Source organism: Scomber scombrus, chromosome 6 (genome assembly GCF_963691925.1).
Source record: "Scomber scombrus chromosome 6, fScoSco1.1, whole genome shotgun sequence".
In the NCBI taxonomy this organism is placed as follows: Eukaryota; Metazoa; Chordata; class Actinopteri; order Scombriformes; family Scombridae; genus Scomber; species Scomber scombrus.
The window spans coordinates 33,187,635-33,199,690 of record NC_084975.1 but is presented as its reverse complement, the minus strand read 5'-3'; the positions used below and the strand labels follow the sequence as shown (position 1 = coordinate 33,199,690).

The window sequence follows — 12,056 nt, the reverse complement described above, 5'->3', positions numbered from 1 at the left end:
TAGCTGGCATTGCTGAAGTGTAGAAATCAAATCTCAAGTCAAAATAAACAAGCACAAAATCCAGACCACTGCTGAAAGCTTTAAGATGCTTCCTACCTGTCACTTTATTGTAAAACTGATTCAATTGTCAAATTTAGTTTGCATCTTCATACCATTCAGCACAAGTTTCATTCAGTTAGTTTGTTCTTGGCTGTACTTTATCACCAGTAGTTTTTCAGGTGCATCTGGTACCTGACATGACTTATGCTTTATGCTGAATCACCATTTTAATTGATCATCTTCCTCTGTCTTGTGAACTGCAACCTGGCCTTTATGTTTTTGTGGCCTATCAAGGGTTTGCATGTTGTGATGAATCCTCTGAGGTTCTGGGTCTGTTTCAGAGAGGTTTAACAAACTTTGAGTCTAATCCTGAACTCTGAGTTAGTTAACCCTGAGATGGGAAACTCTGAATTTTGGGTTCCAGAACAGCTGATCAGAGTCAGTTCAGTCAACTCTGAGTGTGTTCTCTCTGTATGTGTGGTGAATGGAAAAAAAACATTATCAGTGAAGCTCTGATTCAACAATTTACATGATTATTATTTTCAACAAGTTAAAGAAAAGGCAAAGCCTTCATTTGAACCCAGTGAACATAGAGCTATTCATGTGTGTGAGACAGAGCAGGAAAAGTTTCAGTGAGTTAACATGTTAAGTTTTATTAGATGCTGTCCATTAATTCAACATTTAGCAGACCTCCATTTCTTTAATGATGATAAAGTGGAATCTGACTGTGTATCAGGCTGCAGCAACATTACATTTTAAATATATTTGTTCAGATTGAATCTGACAGGGACAAAACGCAGGAGACTGAAGATGAAAAATATAGTTAAAGATTTAAGACATATAAGCTCTCAGTCTTGAGTAACAAACTAGATTGTAGATGAGATTGTGACAGACAGTAACTCGGTAATGAATGTGCTTCAATACACACTTTGAGACTGACTGACTCAATGAATGAGGTAATGAAACTGTAAGACGGAGGTGACGGAGAGAGTTTCAGGGTTTGTTGATGAAAACCTGCCAGCAAGCAGATCAGCTTCACAGAGTCAGTTGCCATGGTAACTGACCTTAAGTTAGCTCTCTCACTGGAACTGAAAACCCAGAGTTTCTCTCATCTCAGGGTTAAAAAACTCAGTTTTAACTCATCCTGCTTTCTGAAACAGGACCATGTCCACCTACATCCTGGAATACATTCTTCACTTGATAGATTTGTGCTTCCTTTTAGCCTCATTATTATCTTTACTTGAATGTTCACACGTTAAAATTAAAGAGTACTGTCTAGACCTGCTCTATGTGAAAAGTGCCTTGAGATTACTTTTGTTGTGATTTGGCGCTATATAAATAAAGATTGATTGATTTTCTCCTCATATGGACAGACAACTCCACCTCCACCGTCATCTAAATGGCAACTCTTAGTCAAGCCATGTGTGAGCTCTTTTGTGCTAGACCAGTGTTGAAACAACATTCAGCTGCCACACAAACATTTAGTAGCCAAGTGTGTCAAATGACTTTTGAAACTCTAAACTTTGGCCCCCAGTTCCAGCAGTGGTTTTGTTGGGAGCATGCAGAGCAGTGTTTTCCTCCTTTCACTACTAGCCCCAGTCAGCTGTTTGAAGCGGACAGTGTGCATGGCTTGCATTTGTTGTGATTATTATGTACAGTGTGAAATTTCAGCAGCAGCATTGATCATTAAGCAGCATACAGGATGAAACACTTTAAATCTACTCAAATAAAAGTGCAACAAATATAACCTGTACTGTTTGTTGAACACAGACGTACACAGTGACTAATCTACACTGAAGTAAAACAGAGGTTTTCATACTAACATTATGTTCTTTGTCATGTAACCTGTGCAGTGGGTTGGCAGCATAGAAATATCCTCCATCCATATCTGCTTAGCGCTGCATCCTCTTCCACATCGTCATCCCCCTCCTTCCTTTTCCACCCACCCCCACTCCTTCAAAAATTCATGATGTGAAATTGGATTCCCAAAGCAGCCTGCTTTCCTCATATCCATCTTGTCATTTCCTTTCAGCGTTATACTTTCAGCTCCTGTATTTCTGTCTCTCTCCAGTCCCACATATTGTGTCCTTCAAACATCACAGGCATACATTTATGTTCCGTCTTATCCCATTCTCAGTCTGTTCTCATTTTTCCTCACCTGGTCTTGTTTAAGCTATGACTTTCAGCTGCCTCTCCCATGGTTCTCCACTGAGTCTGTCTAACTGTGCATTGACTCCTCACAGTAGGCAGTGTTTGCTTCATATTGATTTAAAGGTTACAGTTTATTCATCATCCAAACAGGACATGAGGCAAAGACTTGAATTCAAACTGATTTTTTTTAAACTATCATTATCAATCTATTTGAACACAAAATAACACAGAATCAGAGTCCTCTACAATCAACTTTATGATATGAATTATTTTTATAATAGTATACTTTTATACTACATTGAAATTTGGGGTGGAGGGAGACATCATGTCCCATTCATGTGATGACTTCAGTTGTCTGAGGATAAACTGAGAGATGCATCCAGCCAGATGTTGTTCTTCACAAATTGTCACACTCATGAGCCAATGGGATTATTTACAGCGTGGGTGCATGTCACAGACCAGCACTTCAGCTCACAGTGACAGATCAATCATCTAGATTCCAACAGAATAATAACAGTAAGATTCTTATTATTGTTGTTGAATTTTCAGTGAAAATGAGTTAAACCTATAGTGCTTTTTTTTATATATAAATTAATATCTGTTACATTCAAGTTATTGCCTTACAAGTCTACACAGTGCTTATTAAGTCTATCACCAGACAAATGTCTCTGTGTTTAACTGTATTCTCACATTGGATGCAACATTCCAATGCTGGCCATCGTGTGGCTCTTCTAAACTTTACAAATGTTATCGGACCAAATGATCGTGTTCTGATAGTGAAACAAGTCATTTTGCACTGGTATGTGATGCTTAAGACAATTTATCCATCATTTTACAGCCACATCAGTAGCTTTCAACCGGTGGTGTACTGGGACAAATCCTGCTAGGCCGTCAAAAAATCCGTTTTTGTCAGCCTGTCATCTGGGGTGCATGTGAAAGCATCCTGCATGCTTGTGTCAGCCAATAAAGGCTGGTTTATGATCAGAACAGTGTCCCTGGCGTAATCATGTCTTTGGCGAAGGCTCCACAAGTATTTTACTCTAGAAACATCCTTAAACACTCTTATGTGACCTGCAGGCTCCAAAAATGTCATCAGTGTTAAATCCATAAGTAGGCGAGCAAAAGAATATAGCAAAGAATCCTGCTGCCTGTCATCTTCATTGCTTTGCACATAGTCTCTCTTTTTCTCACACACACACACACACACACACACACACACACACACACACACACACACACACACACACACACACACACACACACACACACACACACACACACACAATCCTACATCTGAAAACTTCTTATACTGCCTCCAGCTCTAAAGCTCATATTTTCACTGTTTAAGCTCTCAAAGCTGTTTTCTAATTAGTTGCCACTATATTTATCTGAAGGAAAGCAGTTTTAATGTGCACTTCTTTCTAATGTCAGTGCTTGACAGCAGATTAGTGCTCTCAGACGCAACTGTGAGCTTAGCCGAGTGAGATGCAGTGAAGCATCATTTGTGAGTCTATGGCCTGTGTGACAGGGAGAATGAAGCCTAGTTAATCAAAGTATATGTGTATTTTCTAGAGATGTATGTGTGTGAAATTCCACACAAACTAATTAGGCATTTTGGTCATTCTTCTGCTTACAAATGTGTGTGTAGATTAGTACTCCATCTTACTCCAGGACGCATACGTGCACCTGTGTGTAAGGTGTTTGGCTCTCTGTATGTTCCCTGGTGTGTGTTAGCGTGCACACCCATGCATGTGTGTCATTGTCAGGATTAAGCGTGGTATCACAGAGATGGTTAAGAACATGTCAAGATTACTGAGGGAGAGAGAATCCCATAAATGCTTAAGCTGAAGTGTCAGCCTTTGAAGAGTAAGAAGAGATACGCTAAATCAAGAGAATGTAGTTTACAGTTTGTTGAGGAAACTGTATGAGAATATACATTAACTTTCCAGTTTATTAGGGACACCTAGATAAAACTAATGCAGTATAATACAAGAGCTAGAGCCCGCCCCATATATTGATAAGACAACATTATCATATGTTGGTCCACATATAAGACAGGGTTCTTCTCTGGAAATTGGTCTTAAAGAATGGGGTCATCTTAAATTAGGGCCTAAACTTTTAAATGTCAGTGTACATTAACAACAACAGATGGCACCAAACATCTGTAAAATGAGTGTTCCCCTCCTGACTGAAGCAGCCAATGTCAAAGTGGCTGAAAAGTACATCAAGTTAACAACTGAGTTACCATAACATAACAAGTGTGATCGCCAACTTGACTACTTCAATGTCTCTCCCCTGCTCCACTGAGGAGGAGAGGAGAGAAACTCAGCATCACTATAACTGACAGCATAACGCAGTAGAGAGTGACAGACTGAGCTGAAACATAAATGAGTCATATAATATAAACAGTCTGTCTTTTATAACTACATACACTCACACCATCTTTTCCATCTTTCAGTGACCTTTTAGCTGCACAGCTGATGCTGAATCTGAATCCGAAGCCGCTGGCAGCTCCCCCTGTCAATAGACCCTTCAGCTGGATTAAAAAAACTCCTTCAGCACTAACGTTGATTTAAAATGGCCCAATGGTAACAGTGGATTATCTGTGAATCAGTGAATCCCACTTGTTTCCAATGAAAGTCAGTATAACTATCAGGTGTAATGCTTTGTGCTGTCAGGTTCATGTGTACTTATGTTAATGAGGAGGAAGTATTGTCCAGTGACATTAACCAAATTAGATCCTAAAATTGCCTCAAGTAACTGACAGCTGCTTTCTGTTCCTTTACCTCCAGCAGCAGGAGACAGTGAACACCACAAGGATCACAGCCTCAAACTGTTAACTCCTAGTCCTTCACAATGATTGATTTACAGTTACTCAACATGAGAATGGCTGTGCCATCACTGTGTGAATGGGTGAATGTAGCTTGAGTGGTTGGAAGACTAGAAAGGTGCTAAATAAATACATCTATGTACCATTTACCAAATGTAGAAAGAAATGCAGACATAAATAATACCCAGGCTGGATTTTCCACTAAAATTAAACATATGTGATGTTTTAGCACACTGTTGAATGCCTTGCCCCTCTCCTGCTAGCACAACACAGTGCTACCCAAGAACAAACAGCCTGCAAATATTTCCAACCAAACACCCCAGCAATGACAAGTCGCCCACTCTTGAGCACAAACTGCTAAAACATGATTTCTTCAACAAAGGAGCAGAAAACAAGCTCCACAGCAACCTTTGGTAATCCAAAGGTGCTAATAAGCACTGCAAAGTGTAAGCAAGGAGAAAGACCTTCAGTAGTCTCATACTGCTTCTCATGACCAACAGCTGCTGACTGCAGCTCACTTCATGTTCTACCAGTGTCACTGATGAGATGGAATTTCTCATTCCTTCATTTTGAAGCTTTAAAAATTGATACATTTTATCAATTAATGAATGCCTACATTTATTCTTAATATTATTTATAGCATATGAATTTAATTATTGAGTCCTTTATTTATTTTTGGTGCTGATATCGTTTCCTCTTTCCTACTTTCTTCTTGTCTGTTCCAGGCTTTGATTTTTACATCCTCTGAGAAAGGACTGCTGGCTGGAAGAGAATCACTGAGACTGCATACTGCAGGTGGCTGGAGGTGTGGCTCCACACAGGACCAATACTTTAAAACAACTACAAAAGACCACATTGAACTTTTTATCCAAGCTGTACCTCACAGACTCTGAATCATGAGCAGTGCAGCTAACAAACCAACAGCACACCACCCAGGTCAGAACACAAAGAGAGAATCATTCTCCATATGATGCTTCCTAAATAATGTGATCATTCTCAAACAGACACTGGTAGACTTGATGGATGGACACATGCTCTGGACCACTCATACAAGTCTACAAGGGTTTTTGTGTATGCATGTTCAATTTCTTTAATCTCTTAAGTAGTTAAGACATTCAGTACTACAACATTCCATTTCTAAAGACCTAAGCTATTGCATCAATCTGCCAGATGACATTAACATACTAAACGGTTTCCCTCAAAACCACAACGGAACACAAATGAAAGCAGTAATGTGATATCCACTTCTTCAATTCATTTAGACTTTAGGTTCCAGAGCACACACAGACTATATGTACTAGTATTAAGACCACAATTGCACCAATGCAATGTAAATAAAGGGAGTGAATTTTAGAATGTTCAGTCCCTATGAGAAGAATCTAAGCTGCCAATGTATCATCTAACCCTTCAATGAACAAGAACATACAAATATTTCAGACAAATATTTGATTGGTATTTTCTAATGTATCTAGGCCAAAATTACACAGTTTCACAATTTTTTCAACAAATGACAATTTTAAATTTACACTCATTTAGGGTAGAAATTTAACATAAATTGTTATCGTGCCAACTTTTAAAACATTTTATAAAATATGAGTTCCTACTTTCTTTCATGTTTTGCATATCAAATATTTAAAAAGTAAAGAAAACTGAATATATAATTATGTTTGAAACATATACACATCCTTCCCCTAATCACCCAAAACTGACCACCTAACTACATGTAGTATTACAAATGTCCTGTTTGTATAGACATGTAGAGACATTATAGTTCCAGGCCTGAATTTTCAACAACATATTTTCTAAAACTAAATCCCTCCAAAATCTTAATATAAAGAAATAACAACACTTACCTCATGGCCAGTGTCTGTGTCCATGTATGCTGGCATTTTTGGATTTTGATACAAAGGAGATAGATAGATTTTAAAATGAAGTCACATGACCTGAGTACTTGATGCCCTTAAGGGTTTGTCATGAGATAAACTGCACCCACTTAATGCCCTTATCCTCACAGCGTGTCCAGTGTGACAGGCACCACAAGCAGAGACTCAAATGCACAACTCAGACACCAAACAGGTTTCAGGTAGGGATGAATGGAACTCTAGTTACAGGGAACAAAGACAAACTAGCATAAGGGGAAGAGCATCTCAAGTCTCTTATATTGCATCCATGTTTTCCCACAATTAGCTGATCACAGCTGCATCAGCTGATCACAGCTGCATCAGCTGTCAGTTGGCTTCAACAGCTGCAGCAACTTTTGATGGAGTTTGAGTCTGCACACCTGCACTGTGCTAATACTAATAAAGTTGCAAAGTTATCACTGACAGATCAGCAGTGTTTTCTCTCTGCAGACTGTTATATTATATATTATAATACCTGTTTAACAAAAACCTGCACATAGATACAAACCTGAATTCCTACTGTGTTCTAACTCCTGCTCAGAAACATACGAGTCATTACTGCTGGCAGAATGTGTTTATATTATGTATTCATTATTTGTGTCTGTATTTACTGATATGCTGATTGTGCATTATTTAATAACTCAGAATATGATCAGTGTATATGTACACTGGAAATTGTTTATCAGACTAAATCTTTCAGGAAGAATGGATTATGATGTAACTCATCAAACCCAAAATTTCAGCCTCACATGGAAATGATGACAAATGATATGAAATATGAATGTGTTTCTAATGTGTCTCTTGCTGACAGGCAGATTCTTCCTTCCATTCATTGTATCCATAGTAAATGAGGGTAATAACAGATCATAAAAGGAAAAATCTTTCTAATAAATGAATAATCAATCAATAAATAAAGTGGTATGTCAGCTGGTAAAAGACTCAGAGATCCCACCTTACTACTCAGAGCTGAAATAAGAGACCTGGGATGGCCATTAAAATGGTGATTTAACCAAATTCTGGTATAGGCCAGAAGCGAGGAAACATCAAATAAGAGACTTGAGATGTACCCTGAGACTAAGTATGAATGCATGAGTGCACAGCATAGATCCATTCATACAACCAGTTAAAGGTATACCCAATTAACAATGATTATGGAACAGGCAACATGCTGCTACAGTGTGAACTTGTACATTAGATTCTGTTGATGATACATGAACAGATGACAGGGCTTGGTGTTGAACATTAAAATGATTTAATTCTAGTGCATCATACAGTCACATGCTGCAGCTGTTACTACTGGTCACCTGTTGAGGAGAAGCTGAACTTGAACTGAATTCTCTTCCTCCTGCTCCTGATGTCTTTTTGTGACAAACGTTAGCAGACTGCTTTGTTTCACCATGTTTTTTTTATCTTAACCTATGTTAAAAGCAGCTAGCTAGCAAACCGTATGCTTCTGCTCCTCTGCAATGTGTGGGCTGTTAACCTAATGAAAGAGCTCATAATGCCAGAGCATTTGCTAATTGCACTGCCACTCAACAATCTGACCTATCATCATCATATGGTGCACTCAAATTTGTCCCAAAGGCTTTGCTGACTAGACATTCCTGCATGGTGAAAAGATGCAAAGAAACAGCATGAGTATATTGAGATGTAACTCCTTTATAATCACCAACATTGATTGATTGATAATCAACTCTATTTCTCTGTAATGGATTACATTTATATTTATTTTGTAATTTAATTACACTGGCCCAGGTAACAAATCATTTAAGGGGTTAGATAAGTCAGACTAGTGAGGTAGAGCTCACTTAACCAGCGTGCACAGCAGCACCACAGGATATGTTGCTATGTGGCACATTTCAAAGACTACAATCATCATTTCAGTGGAAACATTCATTCTTGTCATGTGTGACTTGTAAGTTAATGCTGTTTTATTCCCACTTATTTGGACCAGTGTTGGGGAAGTGAAACACTGATGCATTACTAAAAACTCATTACCCTCCTTGTAATTAAGTATAAGATTTCTTTTTCAGAGTGAAAGCAACACCTGTCACATGTCTATGGAGTGATCCCAAACAAACAAGATGAATAATAAGATAGTATAACTCAGTCAAACTACACACTTTTAGTGCAAATTTAGCACAATAATACAATAATCATGTGTCTTACTGATGAAGGCAATCACTTGATTTGTTGGAATGCAGGATCCCTTCTCTTTTTTTTCAAATCTGTTAAAAAGCAAAATGGATGGTGATGTGGATGAAGGACAAATGTTTGAGATTTCACTGTGTGTGTGTGTGTGTGTGTGTGTGTGTGTGTGTGTGTGTGTGTGTGTGTGTGTGTGTGTGTGTGTGTGTGTGTGTGTGTGTGTGTGTGTGTGTGTGTGTGTGTGTGTGTGTGTGTGTGTGTGTGTGTGTGTGTGTGTGTGTGTGTGTGTGTGTGTGTGTGTGTACTTCTGCTCATGAGCAGGTTGGCACCCCACGTGGCAGCCTCTGTCATCAGTGTGTGTGTGTAAATGGTAAATGGACTGTCCTTATATACCGCTTTTCTAGTCATTATGACCACTCAAAGCACTTTAACATACACACGTGTGTGTGCATTGGTGGATGTGGCATGTAGTGTGAAGCGTTTTGAGTTGTCTGAAGAAAGGCTACTCTATAAAGTGCAGTCCATTTACAGTCCAGTCCATCTAATGTAGGGACAAAATATATGTTCAGTGTAACAGACACAGTAAGGGATTGCTGCTGGTGCCTGGTGGAGCCTCAGAAGACACATACCCAAACCTTTTAAATAACAGTACTGACTTAGGCTTGTTAATGTTTGTCTTCCCTGTGTGCCAAAGGCTTGAGAGACCATGGCACAACTCTAAAATGATATTTTCCAATAAATCACACAATGTAAAATAATTAGGATAGACATTTGGAAACATGATCTGTAGATTTAATTCAAATGCACATATAGCAATTTAACATCTCAAGTCCCACATGCACTGCTTTGTATTTCATATGAAGGAACCTGTGCAGCTGTGACACTACAGTCCTGGCTCTGGGTTGTTGGTGTGACATCATTCATAGGAAGGTGGTTTATATCAGACCACATGGTATCTGATCATTGTCTTTATAGAACAAGTATGAGAAGCACAGAACAGCTTCATCTACAGTGTCCTGCAAAAACACAGCTGAACACTAAACTGAACTGTATGGTTTTTTTCTGTAACACCTATGCACTTTTGATATTTATCAGTACATGCATTAGCAATTATCTCTCTTTGTCTCCTAGGTGTAAAATATCTTGTACATGTTGCAGATAACACCAGCTGTAACAATATGGAAAAGTTGCATGAAAATACACCAGGGAGTTTTCTGCAGGACACAGATGCATCATGGTTAATACATGGTATAGTGTGTTGTACTGTAGAGGGTTTACTGGTGTTACTGGTCAGAGAGCTGCAATTGGGACACAGGCTGTGGTAGAGTGTAGACATCAGAGTTTAATTTGCCTTGAGTTTTTTAGATTTCCTGAGGGTTTCAGCTATTGCACAGAAGATGTTTCATCAACAGTTTTTTTTAGAAGTGAGAACGAACGTGTTTTTGACGGAATTGATGATTTTTTTTGGAAAATGTAATGGAACTTCTTAACGAATAAAATATTAGCTACCCAATGTTTGTACAGGTGAAAATAAACTTTGACTCTCTTTTTAAACTTTGGTCTTGTTTGCTCTTTCCTCATACAGTAGCTCTATGTAAAGAGGATGATGGCATGCAGTCATCAACATTATCTGTGAATCAGTGAATCCAACAATGATTGAAGTTTAACTATTACAAACTGGGACTAGAAAATGCATTTTGTGCAGAACATGTGTTTGAATGCTGACAGCTAAAATAAATCATAAAGCATTGCTGAAAATACTGCAGACATGTTCAGCATTCACATCTTTACAACTTTGCTGAATTTGGTTACCATTACTGGTAACCAAATGACTTACTGAACATCTGCAGTATTGAACATGCAACTACATCATATCAGATTTTCTAATAAACAAGGATAACCACACAACCATATTTTTAGGCCAATTCTACAAGAGGGACATGGACCCACTTCCTTTCAAACCATTTACACACTCCAACACACCATTCTCTGTATACATGGTTCGTCAGCTCTCTGCCCAGCGTCTGAATATTCACTGTATCTGTTTCAGCAGACTCCCCAAAGAGCACCTGCAATGACCTGAAGGCAGGTGTGCACACAGCAAAGGTCAGATTTAATGCCAAGGGAATTCTAAAGTGTGTATTCACATACAATGTGTGCACACGCACTGCAACTTGTTTTATCTTTACATTCTCTCAGAAACACACCCCTTGTGCATTATTCATGGTTGTTCCTGTCTATAAATATCTAACGTGCCAGTAATGGAGGAGCTTTGCAGTATACTTTGTGAACAGGAAGTAATGGGAGTGAAGTTCAATCAACAAAAGTTTACAGTCTGAGGAACAACCACTGTTTCATATAAATAACATATAGCACTGCTTTAAACTGGCTGACACCACAGCCTGACTTTAAGGGTTTTGAGAAACTGTTTTAGAGGATACACTGAATGCAATCCAACAGCTTTTGGAGTTCCAAAAATGGTTGCTATAACCTGCCAGGAGAACAAAGATGCAGGCAGGGTCTGAATGTAGAGATTCAGAGTAAAATCAGATACAATACACAAGTATTTTCTTGTTGGAACAACTGATGAACTGATGATGGCTAAAGGCTGAAAGACATCTGTAACCTTTATCTGCTCATACGATATAAAGAAGACTTGCATTATACACTTCATGTGCTCTGGCCTCCATTTGCACTGTAGCTCATTTATTGTATCAACTCCACAAACCTCATTCACTTTGAAGTAGTGTGCACATACTTCTCTGAATAATTCAGATATGGATATGAATAGGAGAACAAGGAAACTTCATAGAAGATGAACACAAATCACACACAGTACATAACCACTGTATACACTGCACACATAGGTATTTAATTGGCTGTTTATGAAGGTCTTCGTGCATTTTACAAAGAGTAGAAATAATTCTCAGAATGTCTTCAGGATATAAGATTTTCTATTTTATTGTTCATTTAAATTTGTAGATTAA

The 12,056-nt window shown here is 38.4% G+C and overlaps 1 protein-coding gene across 1 annotated transcript in view; it reads left to right on the top strand.

Annotated features, from left to right (window-relative positions):
* enc2 (ectodermal-neural cortex 2) overlaps window positions 1-10,623 on the top strand; it is a 42,875-nt gene extending 32,252 nt beyond the window's left edge. Inside the window, exon 12 of the mRNA XM_062420313.1 lies at window positions 5,746-10,623. The gene's annotated coding sequence lies outside the window, so the exon portion shown is untranslated. The remainder of the gene's footprint in view (window positions 1-5,745) is intronic.
* The last annotated feature ends 1,433 nt before the right edge of the window (window positions 10,624-12,056 follow it).